Here is a 21,470-nt window from a genome sequence, read left to right as displayed (position 1 = left end):
ATCTTACAGTGAAGAGTTATATTGATTTTTTTCCCATCTTGTTATTCCATTTATCTTGTCAATCCTGATTTTCCTGTTACTAGCTCAAAAGGAGTATGGACAGATGCATTGTTTTATGTCAACCCTGTGGACATAGTTTCATTGTTTCATAGTTGGTAGGGCCCTTCTGACCCTACCAACGAAACTATGTCCACAGGGTTGCCAAAGATGAGTTGTGGTGAACCATAGTGAGAGTGAGTTCTGCAGGCAATGATCCTCAGGAACAAGAAACAGTAGCTTCAAAGCTGATCTTTGCATCACCTAAAGTATGTAGAAATTATAAATAACATCTCAAAGAGCTGGATTCTAGGACATCTGGTGAACCAGAAATAGTTTACAAAGCTAACTAGAGTTGCGCTTTCAGAAAGCCTGGCAAAATTAATCATATGCAACTAAAATACCATGTATTAAATACCAAAAATAAAATAAAATAATGAAAAGTGTCTACAAATCACTAGAGGCATTAGTACACAGTTACTCACTGATGATCCTGTTTATTTTACTATGTATTTCTAATTAAAGGCTATAAGTCATCTTGTCACATTTTCAACAAACACAGGACCATTTAATTATTTAATGGTGTCATTAATCCAAAAATTCAAAATCTGTATAGAATGCATGCAAGGTACAGCACAAATAATGGAATCTACTTTCACTGTTAATATTAGTAACCTTGCATTTATAGTGATGTGAATGATTAGGAAAATACTTGTCTATAATCATGGTCATCATAAGAAAACTGTTTATACGAGTGGTGGTCAACCTTTTTCCCCTGCAGGCTGGATGGGCTGTGCCTGGTCCATCTACAGGCTGGGTCCAGCCACTGATCCTAATTCAGAGTCCAAGCTTGGAATGGTGGACACCATCCAGCCATGTGGAGAGGGGCAGGGGACAAGCCGGCTGGCCCCAGCGTGGGCCCACAAGAAAAGACATTTAACTTGGGCGCAGAACTGGAAAGAGCCTTCTGAGTCACTGAATCTAATCCCATACTATTTCATATAATCATGTCATATAATCCTATTCACAGATTTATCAGGCTGTACTTTAAAACCAGATAGCTTTCTTCCTCCTTTCCAGTTCCCAACTCTACAACTCTACCAATCTGAAGCAATCTTTCTTGACTATGAGTGATTAGAATTGTACACAGCATTGGGCTTCACCAGTTCCATGCCTTTTGTTTCTATTTCTAGTTTGTTCTTAATACACATATCTTCTTTTTGAGTATGTACAGATATTCAAGGAGGTTAGGGGAAGATTAGATCAAGTTAACAATGGCCATATCAGATTAGCAGCTCCTAGTCATTCCTTTTGCATTGGGCTTCCTGGACAGGCATGAGTGGAAGGTATATGTGAAATACAGAGGGCTATAAAGGAAGAAGGGAATGTGGCTCAGTAGTGTGGCTGCTGGCCCAGCAGATAAGGGTGTCTGTGTTCTAGCCTAAACTTTTCCTTCTAGTGTGACAGAACTTACCATTCTCCGTCCATTTTTTCCAATGTCTACATAAGTGAATCAGCAGTAGAAGGAGCAATGGTTAGAACACTGTGCTGGGAAGTCAGCAGCCCAGGTTCAAACTCCCACTTGGTGAAGGTGGGAGCTAAAGCTCAGGACTGTAAGAAGCTTCCTAATTACACCTCTGTTGCTGGCAGGGGTCTTATTTCATTACTAGTCTGCACATTCACATGCTCTGGGCCAGAAGGAGAATTCCACCTTGGCAAAGTGTAGTACTTATGGACAAATAAAATTGCCATGTAGACAACAAAAAATGGCCACTTAAACAATTGAAAAAGATTAGAAAATCACCCTTAACTCTGAACTTGAAAACCTGTATGTTGGCCTAGGCTCAGTCAAGATTTCAGTTGAATTTTATCACAGAAAATGCAACCAAGAGTCCAGGATAGTTAACACATTTTGATGAGTATTTCCACAATCCTAGCTTAAATTTCAAGTTTATGTCAAAACACAAAACTGTTTGGAGGTAGTTTGAATGACTAGCAAGTGACCATGTGGCCTAATGGATAAGGTGTCTGACTTCAGATCAGAAGACTACAGGTTCAAATCCTGCCGTGGTTGTAAGTTGCCTCCTGGCTATGCAAAGCTCCCTTTCAAATTATTTGCGTTGGGTGAGTGTCATCCAAGGATGCTGAAGGAATTAACCAAGGTCATAGCAGAGCTACTGGCATAGCTGTTTGAGTACTTGTAGTGCTTCAGTCAGGTCCCAGAGGAGAAGAGCCAAGGTGGCCTCTCTTTCTGGCTGGTGTTATCTGACCTCAGTCCTCTTTTCTGCCATACACGATGATCCATTGAGTTCCTTCCAACTCTCTAATCTATGAATTATGATTCTCTGTCTGTAGTCTTTAAGTAACCTAATATGCATATAGCAACAGGTAGTTCTACGTACTGTAGTTCTCTGCTTAGCTTTTGCATTTTCTTATTCCATATATGATGAAACAGCAGGATAATTTGATTTAGATTCTGTTTTTACTAAGCAACTTAGCAGACATTCTTCAACTGTCAAAATTTGTGTCTGTTCAAATCACAACTAGGATCACTCGATGACACCAAAACCTGATGATTTTCACAGCTCAGAAATATCCATTTTGAATTACATGTATCTCAATCTTTCAACTGCAAATGGAGAAAAAAAAGTTTTAAAGCAGTAATAACCAGGTCTTATAAATTGAAAATATGTTTCTATATATCAGTACCATTCAGAATATGAATGCATTTAATGTGTATTTAAAAAGAAACTATAGGTATGCAAGCATTTAACTACTGCTTTTTACCTGACACTTAGAAGATAGCCACCTTTTAAGGCAGAATCCTATATAAAGTAGAATACATTATCTGCTAGCATCTCACAAAATTGAATTTATTTAGTCTCCAAATATTTATAATAAGCTGCTGCTGATAAAATAGTCACCAGAGGAAAATGTATTCATCTACCTAAGATAATTGAAAATAATAATGTATGAGATCTATAAAGTTTTTAAGTTCTTTTCAATTTATGTATATAGGCAACCGTCAATCCACTGGATTATTGTGTACACCTAAGAGGTCTAGTCAGGTGCCTCATGAATCCACTTGTGGCTGGCAAACCCAATTCAAGAATGACACAACTTGTTTCATCGGTCCATAAGTTGTCTGAATTGGAGTCCAAGTTGCAGAATGCTGTTTCCTTCTTTCTTGCTTTGTTTCCATCATCTGGATCAAAACTGCTTCATATTGAGCTGTACCCAGTGCCAGATGTTCCCTCCACATTAGACAGAATTCTGTGCACTCCTCTCAACTTTCTACATAGCTTCATATCATTTTTGTACACATTGTGGTACTGCCATAGAGGGTGAACCTGATTTCTAGAGCATCTTCAAATGTCACTATACAAAATATTCTTGGAGATATCATCTTCTCCCATTCTTCTGACATGGCTGAGCCATTTCAACCTCCTCTTTTTAATAGTGGCTTCTAAGTGCATCAGTCCTGCATGCTCCAACACCTCTGTATTTGGCATTTCATCTTCCCACTTTATTTTCAGGATCTTGAGAGGGCATCTCATGTGATAGGTGCTCAGTCTCCTGCTGTGTCTAGTATACGTAGTCCATGTTCCTGAACTATAAAGCAGGGATCTCAGCACTCAAGTCTCATAGATTCACATCTTCACCTTAGTTGATAGTTTGTAGTTATTCCTTGCACATTTCTGTAATAGCCCAAGATGACAGAACAAGGAACAAAGGTCTCAAGTTGCAGCAAGGAAGTCTAGGGTAGATATTAGGAATAATTTTCTTACTAGGAGGGTGGTAAAACACTGCTTACCAAGGTTACCCAGGGAGGTGGTGGAATCTCCTTGGAGGTTTTTAAGACCCAACTAGGCAAAGCTTGGGCTGGAATGATCTAGCTGGGGATGGTCCTGCCTAGAGCAGGGGGTTGGACTTCCTGAAGTCCATTCCAACCCTAATAGTCTATGATTGCTAAGATTTATGGCTACTTTTTCAATTCTGTTTGGCAATTTAGTGTGCAAGTGATTCTATTAGTCAGTTCAGTCTGAAGGTCAAGTGCCTGCTGATCATAGAACCCAAGTAACAAAAGCTGTCAACACCATCAAGAGATTTATAAAGTGTATGAGATTTAATATTGTATAAAGAGGTATGAAATTTATAGAGTTTTAAAGTTCTTTTAAATTTAGGTACCGATTCACTTAACAGAAAAATTATAATCTGTAGGAGTTTAGCCCTTTGTGACTAAAAATGAAGAAAAAGCATGTGTCTAATTGAAACTGGAGGGTTGGGGTAAGTGAGGATGCAGCACAGGGGCAGGCAATTATTTGGGCTAAAGGGTCACTTAAGGAGTTTTGGTGATCTATTGTGGGTGGGGGCAATTGATCTGATCTGGCCCCAGGCCTGACAGCCCAACACCAACTGCTGGTGGCACCAGGCAGGTGGGGTCTCTATGGAGAGCGGCTCAGAACACCCACGGGGGGGGGGGGGGGGGGGGTACACTCGGCTGAGCAGATCAGATGGGATTGCAGACAGGCAGGGAGTGGCATCTGGGAGCAAGACAGGTGAGCAGAGCTGGGATCAGGAGGCGGTGACAGCCTGGGGCCAGGGCCTGGGACACAACTGCAAGCCATTCCCTGTGTTTCCCTGTGATGGGTACCAGTTCCACAGGCAGGAACATTTAGAAAGTGGATTGCAGCTGTGCCCTGGGACCTGGCCCCACACCGTCACTGCCCTATGATCCCAGTCTCAGTCCTGGCCCCAGCTGCAGCCAGCTTCCAGACACCACTCCCCACCTGCCTGTGGCCCCACTGATCCACCCGGTTGAATGCACTCTGTCCACAGGGGTCCTGGGCTGGTCTGCATGGACACCCTGCTTGCTGGGTCACCCACCCATCCAGCACCCCCAGCAGTGGGTATGGGGCAGATGGGCTGGGGTGCCTGGGCAGTGGGGCCAGATCCACCAACAGAGACACTGGCTGCCAGTCAGAGTAAGCCACTGCTATAGGGGCTACCAGGAAGTTGAATACAGCCACCGCACCACCCATGCCCCAGGCTGCCACCCCAGATGTGTTCACAACTCAGGCTATAGAATATAATTAACAGATATCTGCCTTAGATGTCAAATATATGGAAAAAAGATGGATTTTATAAACGATGCCTTAGTTTGTAATTTTTTATGCTTTATTCACAAACCTTGTTTTCATGCACCTTTACATTTTGATATATTCCATTGGGGTGTAGGTTGTAGCCGTGTTGGTCTAAGGACATAGGCAGACAAGGTTCTTTGGATGAATCTGATATCTTTTATTAGACCAACTTAAATAGTTGGACATTTTTTTCTTAGCAAGCTTTTAGGTTTAAAAACCCTTCATCAGGCTGAGGAAGCATCTACAGTTGGTGTGTGCTCTTCCTGAATGGAATGAATAGTAAAGAAGCCAGAGGCTGTTATGCATGCAGGACTGACTGCTCTTCTTGCATGCATACCAGCCTCTGGCTTCTTTGCTATTCATTCCATCCAGGAAGAGCACACACCAACTGTAGATGCTTCCTCAGCCTGATGAAGGGTTTTTAAACCTAAAAGCTTGCTAAGAAAAAAATGTCCAACTATTTAAGTTGGTTTAATAAAAGATATCAGATTCACCCTTGTCTGCAACATATTCCATTAATTTATATATTGGGCAATCATTATAAATGTTAGTCTGTGAAAAAGATACAAAACTTTGAAAGGCATATGGAAATATTAAGGAGTTTATATATAAGATTTATTATAACTAGACATTACATTCCAGTATTTTTTCCCAAGTTAAAAAAGGATCATTCATTCGTCATTTTGGTTTCTGATCATCTGTTAAATTATTGTTTGGTAGAAAAACTGAAAGGAAGAAAAAAAGGAAAAAAATAGTGAATGAGTAGCAGCAATGTAAGAAATAGCATAAGTAAGAAAGCAATCAATGTCCATTAAGCTAGATCCTATATAAATTCATGAAAGGATTGTAAAGTTATCTAAAGATGCATGTCTTTTTGTGACATTTCATAACCACATAGACCTTTCTACACTGTGACAAATGAAAGCAAACTGGAATCCAGGGTACAAAGGCATCAATATTTCATAACTAATGAGTGATCACAAAAGTTGTTCCTGTTTATATCTATATTGATTGGCTTCAGGAGTCATAGAGAAAGCAAAATAAAAAGATATTTTATATTTTTTAAATTAAGAATGATGCAACCAGCCTGTCTGAGGACAAGAGGTGAAGTTTGCTCAAACCAGATGAATGGGAACAAATATATATAAAGTTAAACAATATGGTTAATTTTGTTAAAATCTCTGAGAAAAATCAGTTGTTCAGGAACATGCAACTCATGAGCGATTTGCTCCCATGACTCCAGGTTGATACCAAAACTCTTTAGGGACATCTTTAAGGTGTCCTTGTACCGCTTCTTTGGTGTGCCATGAAAGCACCAAATACAGAATATTATCTCCATAAAGTAAGACAATGTTATAATTTGTAGTTAACTTTCACAAATGCAAAGAGTCACTCTATTCATTGGTATGCAAAGAAGCTCCTATGATGCTTTAAATGCCAATGGTTATAAATGACTGCCTATAGTAATGTTTTTTTCTTGCTGTACTATATTACATCTCTGATTAGTGTTCTTTCCTCAAATACAAGTTGTAATTAAGGATCTTTCAAATATAATCCATACCCTACTTGTAAAAACATTATTTTGTAAAATAAGTTGATGCCTGGGAGGATCATTAGATTTCAAATTAAAACTCATTGCCCCAGCAGGTTTTTAATAAGAACTGAGACAGGTATGAAAGCTAAATGTCTATTATGTACACTGATTTCAAATGAAACTATGGCTGAAGAATATATCCAGCTTTAGCAGTAAACCCAGAGGATTCTAATCTGTCTTGTGCGTTATTAGGCTTCTGTTATCAGACTATCATAGTTGTAACCCAATGCCCTTGGAGACTGTGCATGCATCTTTCTGTCATATGCTTTCTAATTCAGGCTACCCATCATTCTCTAAGAAAGAGGTCTTCTGCTGGTAGGCTAATTAGCAACTTAATCCATAGATGACTGAAATCAATGGATGGACTTCCTTTCATTTGCCTAAATCTTGAATCAGACCTTCTGAATATTAGAAGAAAAGAGAAACTGGCATTAACAGGACTTTTGAGGGTAGATGCTTGGTATAGGATTATAAATTTTAGTAGTGGCTGCAATACATGTTCATTTTTTAAATCACTGTTCAGCAATTCACTGTATGAAAAATGGAGCACATTTCCATAGTTATAATAAATAATATATTTGATAAAAGGCTAATAAATTGTATTGCCTCTGAGAAATCCCATGGTAAAGATAACAAGGTAGAACAGACCATCCATTATATAATGGAATTCATTATAATTTCTCCCAGCAATCCTCAAATAAAAAATGACTGAAGTAGGAATTAACCACATATTTCAAAGAAAATAGCTAAAATAAGTAACATAGATTTTTGTTCTTTAAAAATACCCTCTCAAAAGGATATTTATTTAGGGAAAAAAGGCTCAGTGCTAAGGGAAATTATATCTAACATGTTATGTAAAACTTGGGTAATTTAAATAGACTACATTGGCATTGTTAGAGTTTCTCTTTATTTTATTACAACTAGATACTGTCTCTCTTTCTCTGCTTGTACCTATCTATTTCTCCTGTTTAAAGCCAGGATCCTAAAAGGACTTATTCATGAGATGGAATTTAAGTAGCCAGGTAGTGCCTGTAGATAATTTTAATCTCATGTAACCATGTGATTTGGTCTTTAGTCATCTATTTCCCTTTTTATCCCTGTCTCCCTCCATCCATTTTCTTCCTACCATCTTCCCCTGCTCTACCCCCACGCCCTCAGTTTTCCTCTTACCTCTTCTGTGCAACAGGATGGAGCAACCAGCACCAAGCATATAGTCCATGTATGGTCTCCCAGCATCCTGATGGCTCATGCATCAGGGACCTAATCCTAATAGAGCCCTGCAACAGCCACTAGACAGCCTGGGAGCAAGATATATCTTAACTGCTGTGATTTCGACATTTCTGAAATGAAATCCTGACCTGGAGAAACATTTTTTATAAGAATCTGTAGTATAAATTATCATTCACTGAGGCAAAAGTCTAGTTAACCTTGATGGATTATTGTAGCATAAATACTGACATAATAACTAATATAACCTCAGTGGTGTCAGTGGTAGGTGGAAATGGTGGGTATATTTTACTTAGTATAGTAAGATATACTATAAACCATGGTCCCTGTCATAAAGGCTGCTTGCAGAAATAAAAAAATAGGCAAAATGGTGCTTTACTTTAAATTCTGAGTGCCCCCACGCAGAGCCCAGTGCATGCCTGGAAGAGGAATTGCATTACTTGGACTTATCTTACCCAACTTCTGAATAGATTGGGCACTTTAGCAGGGCTTTTCTGGTGTTTTTATCTAACAGCTGATTAAATCAGCTATTAGATAAAAGTGCCAGAAAGCCCTGTTGAAGTGCGCGATATATACAGACTCTGTGCAGCCGGGTCAAACTAACAAGTTGCTGCTTCCGGTAAAGGGATTTGTTTTATATCCCCTGACGTCTGTCAGAAGCCAGAATCAACCATCTTCTCAGAGAGGTACTTTGGAACAATAATCTTTTGCTAACATTTTGATAACCAAAGTGCATGTGATTTATAAACATGAGTGGATGTCATAAGAGGCCTAACAAGTATGACTACTATAAACTATCTTGTTTAAGTGCCTCATTGGGTTTAGTGAGCACCAATGGGCTTCAAGCTCCAAAAGTCTTCTCAAGTTATGAGTTACATTCTTGTTTTTGGAGGTAGAGTCAACTACTGATAAATTAATTTCTGAACCTATATAGGAAGACACACTGAACGTTCATTCAAGTGATGCTTCCCAATTCAAAATCAGTCCTCCTGCTTTGTTACAACAAATTGAAAATAGTGTAATTAGGTAAGCTTCCATGATTTAAAAATGTTTTCTCCTACATGCTTTCACATAAGTGTTCAAATTCTTCCCTAGTGCAAGTCCATTGAAAACAAAAGAATAACACCCAGGATGAATCTTGTAAAAAGTGTTTCAGCTCAAAATAGATAGGACTTTGGATAGTTAAACTAAAATTATAGTCAGGAAGTCAGTAAAAAAGAAACTACATACTCCTACATTTTGCATTTCTTCTTTGTTTCTGCTTTTTATATATGTATTCATCTTATTTTATCTCAAAAAGATATGAGATTGAACTTCAACTACTCAAGAATGATCCTGTAATTATATCTCTTTTTCTAGTATCTACATGTAAGATCCTCTAGAAGAAAGTCAATCTTGAAGTTTTACTATGCAAACAAAATAAACAAACAGTTAAAGAGAAGAGGATTTTTTAAAGTTTCCAGTAAATTGTATCCAACGGCTTTTCCACCACAATATGGAAAAGTTGTAGTGGATTTATAAGTGAGTCACAAAAATTATAAAAGGGTTGGAAAATGAGCCATACAAGCAAAGCTAGAAGAATTAGGTATGCTTTATTTTCAGAAAAGGCAATGAGGGAGGAGACATGGTAGCAATCTTTAAATATTTGAAGCTCAGCCATAAAGAAGAGCATAGGACACAGGAAGCAACACCTTTAAGTTGCAGCAAAAAATATTTAGATAAGAAAGCAAGGGGAAAAAAACGTATTTACTATTAGAATAGTGAGCAGTGGAATAGATTCTCCAAGGAAGCTGAGGAATCTCCTTCATTGGAGGTTATCAAAAAGAGGCTGGATAAGCATTGGACAGGGATGATTTAAGAGTAACGTGCCTGCATTTATGCAGGGGGTTGGACTACATCTTGTAGTCTCTTCCAAAACTTATGTAGTGTTGACAACTCTCATGATTTTTGGTGTAGCTCTTAAAGTCTATGCTTCAGGAATGTGAAAAACGTATATGTATATGTATGTGTGTATATATGAAAGAGATACATTTTTCACATTCCCAAAGCGTAGACTTTAAGAATAACACCAAAAATCATGAGAGTTGGCAATACTGCTTATGATTCAATGACTAACTGTGGCCTATCAAAACTAGATTTATAATCAAAGGAGATGAGGAAAGACAGAGAGAGAAAGAGAGAGAGAGAGAGTCTCCACACACAGCCAAATAAGCTCTTGTCAGATTCTTCTAGGGAAAACAGTGTTTAATTGAAAAATGATAATTTGTTGAACTGAATTGCTTCATTTGAAATATTTTCAATTTAATTAACTTTCCAACAAATCTGGCAGAATTTCTATGGAACACTGCCTCACTTCCTGGCAGAACTATAAGGACCGCAGGGCTTCCTTGCTATGTAGGTCCAGGGCCAACCTATCAAGCAGACTGCGCTCTGAGCAGGGACCTTGGCATTTAACATATGTATGAACTGAAATGAAACTTTTTAATATTTCAAGTTCACTAAAAGTAGAAAATATCCTGGTTATAATCCAATTAGAATGGAAACAACATTTTAGGAAACATAGTTTAGAAACCCTTAATTTTAGCCAGTTCTAAGATGGACCGAAGCTTTATCTTCATTGTAGATTTCATCAGGGTTCTTACCTGGGTTTTAGATCACAGTCCTGCATGAGGAAGGATGGATGGCATGATTTTGATACTGATGGGTAAAGAAGATATGACACGAAAGAGGACACAAGTACCAGATGGGTGCAAAGCAAAAAGATTACGTTGGCTGAACGTATGCACCATTGTAGGTACAGGACTTAACTGTGCATAGTGTGGCGTTTCTATAATACATATATTTTAGCAGTAGCTATATTTCAGGTGAGGGCTTATCTTATTCAGGGAAATGGTTTTACTCAGGCAATGGAAAGGCTGTGTTTTGCTGTCTTACGTCAACTTTGAGTGGGAATACTTCCAAATCTGAGGTGACAAAAGCTCCTGTTGACAATCATTAACACTCTAGCCAAAATCATAGTAATAAAACCTAATTCAGAGTTTCTTAAAAAACAGAACATGGATATTTCCTCTCTCTCTCGCTCGCTCACTCTTTGACGGATAGCACAGGCACCAAATTCCTACAGGATCAGTCAAAAGTCAAAACTAAGACTTGCTCTTGAAATATGTCAGAATTGACATTTCTTTCCTGCAGTTATTCTGAAACTCTTTAGCTTGAGAGAGCTGTAATTCTAGATATCTTAAACAAATTGTTTCTTTTCCTTTGCTTCCATCTTTCCTGTGTTTTCAATAAGTCTTGTTTTTAGGATTTTTCCTCCTGCGTGTGTGTTTCAACAATCTTGTTCCCAGGAAGAAAAGAACCTAGAACTTTGCAACTTCAAAGGAGAATTAATAACAATGAACATTTGAAACCTAAAACACCTGTTGTGTCTAAGCAAATTATCTTAGTTGTACTCTCCCAGTGAAGTACATTGCCAAAAAGGTACAGTAGGCAACTCAGTCTGAGAGATGCCATACAAACAAAGGATGACACGAGTCATTTTCTGCTACAGTAAAACAAAGGTTGTAGCACAGTTTTACCAATTATTAATATGGCAGGCTCTCTGTAAGAAGATGACAAATCTACTATCACATCAAAAACTTAGTGTGGAAAAAAATGCTTGAAGCTTAATATTGGAATAGTCCCATTGTGCAACTGGAGCCCAGCTTCAGCTATGGGTAAAGCATGCCTAAAATGGGACAGGGATTTGCACTTGCTTACAAGTTATTACACATAAATTGAAAAAAAAAGCTCCTGCAGGAATAGAATATGAGGATAAACTCCTTAGAGGTTTGCTTGTGATACAACTGCATGACAGTTTTTATTATTCAGGTCTTAGAAAAATTAAAATAGAATTGAAAAGAATTAAGTTTCACTTAAGCAGATGGGGAAAACTGATGCAATGCAGAAAACAACAAGATTGAATGTCCATGCAGTCACTTGTTATCCCCCTTATAAAATTATTTGAGCCTTTAAATCCTTTCCTAATTCCACTTCTATCTCAACAATGACCTTGCTAATTTTCTAGAATGTCAGCTCATGCTGCTAAAATCTGCTTGGAATTATTATATGCTACAGTATCAGAGGCTATAGCAAAAAAGTAAAATAAATAGAAGCTTTAGCCAGTCACTCAGGCTAAAAGTAAGGGTGAATCTGCTTTTGCTGAATCTTGTTTTGCTACTTCTAATTTATTCCTTGTGACACACAGAGAGCTGAGGATTGATCTTGCCAGTGGTCTTTTTGCAAGAGGTGCCATGTGATGGGACCCTACTTTTTATTTCTGTGACCAAGAAAACTTTTTCTTGTGGATGCTAACTAAATCTGAGGTCTAGTTCCCCCTGGTAGCCACGCTCAGAGAAGAAGAGCTCTGTAACGCTTCACATACACTTCCGCTTCTTTCCCCTTCCCCTCTTCCAAAAAAAACAAAACAAAACCCTAGGACATAGGGACGTAATATTTTTTTCCTGTGAAAAAAACCTATTGATCCCAACTCGCATATCTACGAAACTTCAGGAAACTACAGCCATCTGCTCAAAAGACCAAGGCCTTCATACCAGTCTTAATGACCTCCTCCTTCCAGACGGCTCTAAAGTTATGAAAAAGTCTTTTTTCCCTTACTTGTGCATACTATACAGACAAATGTTTTGATGCTTCAATAAATAGTAGTCACCTGAAGTACTGACAGATCTGTGGGTAAGTTACTGGTAAAAGAGACAGGAATGAACAGTCCAATTTTTCTTATTGTTTGCACCCAAAATGATGCTCTACACACTTGCCCCATCTTATACCTAGCTACCCACGACTCAACTTCAGCAATCACAAGACTCACCTCAACTTGCTGGAGAGACCAGTGGGACACTAGCCGCACCTGGCAGTATTCCCAGGATATCATGATGACAGCAGAAGTCACTCTGACTCCACAGAAATCTGTCACCAAATCTCCCACACTTCAGCTATCTAGTATATAACCCCTAAGTATCACATGCTGGCGGCTGTGGTGGAAAAGCTGCAGTTAGAATACGACATCTTCTAAACTGAAACATTTTACAAAATATACATTCATCCTTGAAATGCCACAGAACGTCGTAGTTTGCCTACATCCCGATTTCCACATTCTAATCCAAGGGTGAATACATGGATAGATGGATAGCAAATATGGTGCCAGGCCTGTCACTGAGGCTGCAAATGGACATTGCATTTATTTCAGGATAAAGCGCTATTGTTCATATGTCCACGTCCATTGTCCCGAAATAAATCCAAAAAAGATTCATGGGATAGGAATTTTATTCTGGGACATTGCAAAGTGTGTTTGAATGATTATCCTGGGATTGCCTCATTAAATCAAGGGCAGAAAAATGGCAGTGCATTCAGTCTCTAACTAAACCCTGATTAGATAGGCATTTTGTGTACATGTCATTCCTGGGATATTTCCGTTCTGGGACAAACACATGTACAACTTGTCCAGGGACAAATTTAATATTTGTTACTAGCCTTATTCATATTAAATATAGCTGGGGGCACCTAAAGTATTCCAGGCAGGAAGCACCATAAAAGACACCCAGTCCTAGGCAAGAGTTTACAGATATAGCTGCAAGAAGATGGCCAGAGGCAAAACATAACTTATTATATATTAGCTTAGGGACTAATCAACCCAAAATTGACCCTTTGATGGGAAGGGTGGCATATACATTGAATGATTAAACAAATAAGGGAGGAAGGAAGGAAGCAAGGAGAGGGACCAGGGCTATGTATCCTTTTTTATTTTTTTTTTGTCTGAATGAACTAAATTCCATAGGACCTAATTCTCTAAAGGGCTGGAGTTGGCAACCTGTGGTCTGTGGGCCAGATCCAGCCCACAGAGCAATTTTATCCATCCCACAAAAGACTAGGTATCAGCAGCAATCAATGGAGGGGGGGTTCTGCCATGATTTGGCTTCTACAGTGAAAAGATTCACCCACACAATGGCTGGGCAATAGGAAGAAGCAGCAGTAGTGGCTGGGTCAGAAGCATAGGCCCACCTCAGACCAATTTGACCAATTTCAGCTTGCCACTCCTAAAATATTGCCTACCTCTGCTGTAGGGCCTTCCGAAGAGAGACCCATTGTTCTTTACTTCACGGTTGTTAACAATCATCTGTGAAGTAACAATTAGTATTAATGGTCATTCCACTAATCAAGCTAACCTATTTTAGAGCAATTTTACTTTTTGCTGCAGCTTCTTATTTCACAGCTCCTGTTTCTCTGCCTCCATGCCCCACACCCTGCACCCAGGACACATGGCAGCAAAGAATGGAGCCAGAATGGCCCACCTATATCACATGGGGCTCCCTGTGGCACACTTGCAGCTCCCAGCACTCATACACCACCAGAAGGAAGTCCCACATGATGAAGCCAGATGCCTTCCCTGCTACCTGCCATCACCTATAGATATCAGGACTCCACTGGAAGTGGAGGGAAGCACCATTCCCTGCTCCCAACAGAGTCCCAGCAGCTGCACATGGCAGCAGGGAGTGGGGAAGGCAGCTGGCTCCATTGTGTAGGGCTTCCCCCCAGTGTCGCGTAAGTGCCAAGAGCTGCACAAGTGTCATGGGGAGCTCCGCATGATAGAGGCAGGCCAGCCTGGCTGCACTCCTTGCTGCCCCATGCAGCTCCCAGAAAGGTTAGAGCTGTGCGCCACCAAGCGGGAGCAGCTGCGCGGGCCATGAGCACACCGATGGCCTGCTGCTGCTACTGCTATTGCTGGTGGCAGGGGCTATGCACCATGGGAGGAGGCATGGGGGGGGGGTCCTCACCCGCCACCCTCCCTAACACCCCACTAACCCCATGCACCTACACCCCTGGTTGGCGCTCGCCGCCACCCCCCCCACCACCGACAGTGCCAGTGATGTCTGCAGGAGCTCCCCCGCTTACCACCACTGCCAGCACAGCCATGCCTCCACAGCCACCGGGGGCATGTGCCATTCATGGTTGCAGCTCCCCTCCCCCCCGCCTCTTCCCTACCTGCTTCATGGAGAGAGAGCTGCAGCAGGGACAGGAGGAAGAGCCACTGGAGGCCAGGGAAGTTGAGTTAGTCCCACAGCAGCTGTAGCAGTGGCAGCAGCAGCAGCCCTATGCAAAAGCTCTGCATGCTGGCTGGGCCAGGTCCTTCTATTCACAAGGGTGGGAGTGAGGTGTGCAGGCTGTGTAGGGTAAAATTAATTGGTGGGCACTCATGGGCCAAATGAAATTGCCTGATGGGCCATACTTTGCCTGTCCCTGCTCTAGTCTGCTGTCTATAGGACACAGCTTTAAAAAGAGAGTCAGGATCCTGTGCCAAGAACTGTTAATGCATCTTATCCAATGGTAGTTTCATGTAAACCAGTCCCTTCCTAGAGAAATTCCCTTTGCATATTTGTAGAATTTGTTCCATTTGCTCTTTTTTCTTCTTATTGATTGAGAGTGCTCCCCGACTCACATATTCAAGCTACCATGTATAAGTAATTACTCACATCTGTGCACTAGGTGGAAGCCCATTTCTCATGAGTCAGATATTTTTTTCCTATGCTTCTGACAGAGTTAAAGTGTTCATGTCCTTAGGTAAGGATAACCTCAGATTTCAGTGATCACTAGAGGAAAAGCTAACCTATTTAACAATTTCTTTGCCTCCATTTTTCTGAGTAGTGACCTAGTCATCCCCCCCACTGGGACCCCCGTAGGCCCCGTGGGAGGCACACCCAGGCCTAGGGTCAGCGAGGACCTAGTCAGGGAACTTCTGGAGGGACTGGACATATTTAAATCAGCAAGTCCTGACAATCTCCACCCCAGAATTCTGAGGGAACTAGCAGAGGTTATTGCGGGACCTCTGGCATGGCTTTACAAGCACTCATGGTGCTCTAGCAATGTGATGGAGGACTGGAAAAGGGCCAATGTGGTTCCCATTTTCAAAAAAGGGAAGAAGGAGGACCCAGGAAACTATATGCCCGTTAGCTTCCCCAGGACTGAGGTAAGACTTTCTCAGAAAATTATCCTGGCGTATGCCCGCGAGGGGCCAGCAGGGGAGGTTATGCTTAGGGGCAACCAACATGGGTTCATTAGAGGCAGGTCCTGTCAGACCAACCTGGTGGCCTTCTATGACCAGGTCACAAAATCCTTGGATGCAAGTGTCGCAGTGGACGTAGTCTTTCTGGACTTTAGGAAGGCCTTCGACACTGTCTCTCACCCCATTCTCATTAAAAAACTAGGAGACTGTGGTGTCGATGCCTACACAGTCAGTTGGGTCGCTAGCTGGCTGGAGGGCCACACCCAGAGAGTGGTAGTGGATGGGTCTTATTTGACCTGGAGGGATGTGGGCAGTGGGGTTCCCCAAGGCTCGGTCCTCGGGCCCGCACTGTTCAACATTTTCATCAGCAACTTGGACAAAGGGGTAAAATGCACCCTGTTCAAATTTGCAGATGACACTAAGATGTGGGGAGAAGTGGGCATGCTAGAAGGGAGGAATAGGCTGCAATTGGACCTAGACAGGTTACAGGGGTGGGCAGACAAGAACAGATGGGTTTCAACACTGACAAGTGCAGGGTACTGCACCTGGGGAGAAAGAACCAGCAGCAGACCTATACGCTGGAGAACACCCTTCTCATCAGTGCAGAGGCAGAAAAGGATCTTGGAGTCATTATTGAGGCCAATATGAACATGGGCCGACAGTGTGGGGATGTGGTCAGGAAGGCCAACCATACCTTGTCATGCATCCACAGATGCATCTCAAGCAGGTCAAACGAGGTGATCCTCCCCCTCTATGCGACACTGGTCAGGCCACAGTTGGAGTACTGTGTCCAGTTCTGGGTGCTGCACTTCAGGAGGGATGTGGACAGCATGGAGAGGGTCCAGAGGAGGGCCACCTGCATGATCAGGGGTCAGCAGGGAGGACCCTATGAGAAGAGGCTAAGGAACCTAAACCTGTTCAGCCTCCACAAGAGAAGGCTGAGGGGGATCTAGTGGCCATTTACAAACTAGTCAGGGGGGACCAGCAGGCACTGCGGGAGTCCCTGTTCCCCCAAGCACTCCCAGGAGTGACAAGAGATAATGGTCACAAGCTAGCAGAGAGTAGATTCAGGTTAAATATCAGGAGGCGCTACTTCACTGTCAGCGCGGCTAGGATCTGGAACCAACTTCCAAGAGAAGTGGTGCTGGCTCCTACTCTAGGGGTCTTTAAAAGGAGGCTGGTTAAACACCTGGCCAGGGTCATTTGACCCCAGTACTCTTTTCTGGCATGGCAGGGGTTTGAACTTGATGATCTGCTTAGGTCCCTTCCGACCCTACCAACTGTGAAGCTATGAAACTATGAAAATAACTATCTACAGCTATCTTCATTAAGAATGTAGCTGAATTTTCTGGACTTCTCCAATGGCCTATCATACAAATGAACTTTGCAGAGATTTTTGAAAATATGTACAAGCAAATCCTCCTGCACAGTGCAAGGGCTTGTAGTCAGCATCATCAATCTTGTCTAATCTCCTATATCATCCCATAGGATCTTATTCTTACAAAATTAGGAAAAGCTCTCTTTTTGAGTTAACACATTCTGCTTGCACAGAGAAATGATTCCCAAGTTGTGTCATTAATCTCTTCAGATGTTTTGATATGCTTCCCAAGTTTTCCATTTACTATGAAAAAATTGCTCTTTACTTTCAGTCAGCATTTCGGCCAAAAAAATCTTACATTGTTGACTTATTACTTCTATTGCTCAGATAAGTCAGAATTGCTCAGCCCCTGGCCCACAGGCCAGAACCAGCCTGTAGGTCTCCTACCAGTCCATAAATGTAGCGGTAGGAAATAATACTGTCACCACCCTGCTGTTGACAAATTTCCAAACCCCATACAGCTGGATCAGCCCTAGTTGAGGCATGGTTATGCAGAGGGATCAGGTCCTGTTCCCATATGGCTGGATAAAACCCAATGCAGCCTTGTAGAAACAGCCTGGCCATATCAAGACATACCTTTGAACCTGGGGCCTCAGCCTTCTTGGTGCAGCTGCTTATCCCAGTCTGCCATCTCTCCAGCTGAGCATTGGGGTGGAGGTAGATCAAAGTGGGCAAAACAGAAGATCTGGCTAGTTAGATCTGGCTAGAAGATCTGGATCAGCTAGATGCTGGACTCCATTTTCCAGCAGCCCCTGTCTGTGTTGCTGTGGCTGGTTTCTGTGGAGACCTCAGCAGTGGTGGGGCTGTGACAGCGTAGGGTCAGGGTTTCCATGGAGACCAGCTCCAGCAGCACTGGCAGAGTGCATGACTCGGTGGGAAGCTGCTCCGGGATCTTGTGGAGGTGACAGTGTGGGCCAGAGCTGGGGCAGAGTCATGATCCACTGCCTGCATGGCCCTACCTGCGGTGTGCAGACAGCAGATTGCAGTTCTGCCCTGGCTCCAAACCGCAATGTCACTGCTGCAAGATCCTGGCCCCAGAGCAGCTGCCTGACAAGCCATGTACCCTTCCAGTGCTGCTGGGGCCAGTCTTCATGGAAACCTTAGCCCCGTGCTGTCATGGCCCTGCTGCTGCTGGGGTCTCCATGGAAACCAGCCACAGCAACACAGGAAGGAGTATCTGGGAAATGGAGTTCACCACAGGCCCAATCCATCTATGGGCCAGACTCTGCCACCCTTGACACATATGGTCGGAACTCAGTATCTTGGCCTAGTCACCCTCCCACTCCCTGCAATCAAAGTGGTCAGCCAGGGTCAGCTGATGCTTTACCTGTTCCCAAAGAAACCCCTGACTCAGAAGAGGATGTGTCTAGGCAAAGGCTCAATCTTGTAGTCATATTGCCTCATCAGGTGGATTGTGTCTTTACCAGCTCTCTGATGGATTGTCTGGCTACCTGGCCCAGCTTGCCCACAGACCCTGAGTTTGGCCTGACACTTTGGCTTTGTAACCTAACTCTGGTTTGATCTCCCAGATACTTCATCTGGCTGGCTTTCTGACCCCATACTCTGCCCAACCCTCTAGTTCTCTGACTTGGTTCTCCATTTGGGTCTTCTGGCTTCCTTGCTCCCCTACATTCAGACTCTGCATGCTCCCCTTGGATCTTGGTTACTTCTTCTGACCCTGAGTAACCATCAAACCTGGCCTCCCATGACCCAGCATGACAGGCTAGGCCCGATTCAACTATGTAGAATTAGACCCCAAATGGATTGTTCCTGTGCAGCTGGATCAGGCCTGGGATAAGCCAGCACCATGTGCCAGATCAGGCCTAGAAACTGGATTTGGCCCACTGATGGACCTGGAACCATTCACCTGGGCAGGCTGAAAAAGTCAGGCACCACTGACATAAGCTACATTATGCTTCTTCTGTGGGTAGCTTTCACTCATCTAACTATCAATTATCTGCTTCAATCAAATCAGTCATTGCCTGGCATCAGAATACCAGTACAGTAGAACCTGGATTTTTCACATCTACGTGGTTCTCTACCTTAAGCAGCACTTGTGCTCACCAGAAGTACAATTGGGGTCCCATCCAGCTAGCTGTAGAGCAGGGATGGGCAATTAGTTTGGCTGAAGGGTCAATGAATGAGTGCTGATGTTCTCTCAAGGGCCACATCTCCCTCCCTCTGTCTCTCCCTCTTCCTCCCTCTTTCTCTGCCCACTCAGAGCTATAGCATGCTCTGATCCCCCACCCCCACACTCTCTCCCTTCTCCAGAATTGTAGCACGCCCTGATCTTGCCTCTCTCTCCAGAGCTGTAACACATCCCCAGTCCCTTCCCACCCAGACAGAGCTGTAGCATGCCCCAATTCCTGATCCCTGACCTGGAACCTGCTGGCCCCATCCACAGCTTACACTATCTGCCAGGTATAGTGCAAGTATACAGTGGCATCAGCTGTGAATGCACCCAACAGGTTCTGAGTAGGGATCAGAATGTCCGCCTGAGTCCACAGCTGATGCCCCCGCACCAGTGCTGGGCAGAAGCAGTCCCACCTGCCCACCTAGCATGGCAGAAACAGTCCCACCTGCTCAGCACCATGTGGCAACTGGAACCACTGGCCACCTGCAGACTAGATCTCATTATTTGGCAGCCACTCATCCACAGACTGAATACCATCAGTTGGCAGGCCAAATCTGGCCTGAAGGCTGAATTTTGCCCAATTCCGTTGTAGAAGCATCACCCTTTGAAATAAATGCCATAAAATGGGAGGAAACATGGATAACCTGTATCATCCCACACAGCTGTTTCTTGTAGCTATAGGGTGCTTGTACATGTGATGAGGGTTTAGTCCCCTAAATGGAAATGGTGGGTTTTAATTGTGATTATTAAAAACCCACCATTTCAATTTATGGGCTTCCACCACTGTTATGGCAAGGGGCATGTTCCTTTTTTTTTCAGGCCGCTCGTGGTTTGTTTTTTTTTCCCCAGCAGAGCCTGCTTACATGAGCTGCGGGGGGCCCTGGTCCTTCACTCCGTGGTGGCAGCCCACCCCAGGGCCACCCAGCTGCCACCACAGAGGGAAGGACCGGGGCCCACTGGCAGCTCACCTCCCCCCACACCACCATCACCCTGGCTGCAGAAGAGGTGGGCAGGCTCTGAAAAGAAAAAGAAAGAAAAAAAGGATTGGGATTCTCGCTGCTTTTTCTTTTCCCCAGTTGGGCCTGCCTGCACAAGCTGGTGGTGGGCCAAGCTGAGCCTGACCTATTGGGGGCCCCCAGTCCTTCCGTCTGTGGCAGCAGCACCCCCCAGAGCCAGCCAGGTGGGGTGCTAGCAGGCCAGGGGCTGCCCCAGTTCAGAGGCAGAGCCCCATTGAATCCAACTCTTCCCCAAGTCCACCTGGAAAGCAGTGCTCAGAGAACTTGCAGCAGACAGACTTGGAACAGAGTTGGATCTAGCGGGGTGCTGCCTCCAAGCTGGGGCAACCCCCAGCCTACTAGCATCCCACCCAGATGGCTCCAGAGCCACCACCTCTCCTATGGCTGGGGGATGAGCTACCAGTGGGCTTTGAGCTGTGGGGGCCCACTCCTTCCCTCCACGGTGGTTGTGCCCCCCAGGGCCACCCAGATGGGTGGCTAGTGGGCAGGTGCTGCCCCAGCTTGAAGGCAGCACCCAACCTAATCCAACTGTTCTCCAAGCTCAAGCTGGGGCAGCACCTGCCCACTAGCCACTAGCTTGGGTGGCCCCAGGGGGTGCCACCACTGCAGAGCTCCCCACAGCTCAGGGGCCACTCAGCCCCCCCCCCCCCCCCCCCCGGCCCCAGCAGCTCACCTCCTGGCTGCGGGAGATGCAAGCACAATCCACATAAAAGAAAAGGATTTGGCCCCTCACCACTTCTGCCTTCAGCCTGCCTCTCCCATGGTGGGGATGGGGGGGAGGAGCTGTCAAAAGGCTACAATGTTACAAATAGATGCATTGCAAACTAAACTACATGCGAATGTGGTTTAGTTTGCAATGTAATAAACTCATTTAAATCGCAAAAA

General features: G+C 43.4%; 1 long non-coding RNA gene and 1 other non-coding gene across 2 annotated transcripts in view; one reads left to right on the top strand and one right to left on the bottom strand.

Annotated features, from left to right (window-relative positions):
- LOC102372960 overlaps positions 1–21,470 on the bottom strand; it is a 65,218-nt gene that overhangs the window by 27,479 nt on the left and 16,269 nt on the right. The gene's annotated exons all lie outside the window — the stretch shown is intronic.
- TRNASTOP-UCA lies at positions 2,038–2,110 on the top strand. The gene has a single exon. It is a non-coding gene; the product is annotated as a tRNA-Sec (tRNA).

This window comes from Alligator sinensis, unplaced genomic scaffold (assembly GCF_000455745.1).
Source record: "Alligator sinensis unplaced genomic scaffold, ASM45574v1 scaffold542_1, whole genome shotgun sequence".
Classification (NCBI taxonomy): Eukaryota; Metazoa; Chordata; order Crocodylia; family Alligatoridae; genus Alligator; species Alligator sinensis.
This window is presented reverse-complemented; position numbering and strand designations above follow the sequence as displayed.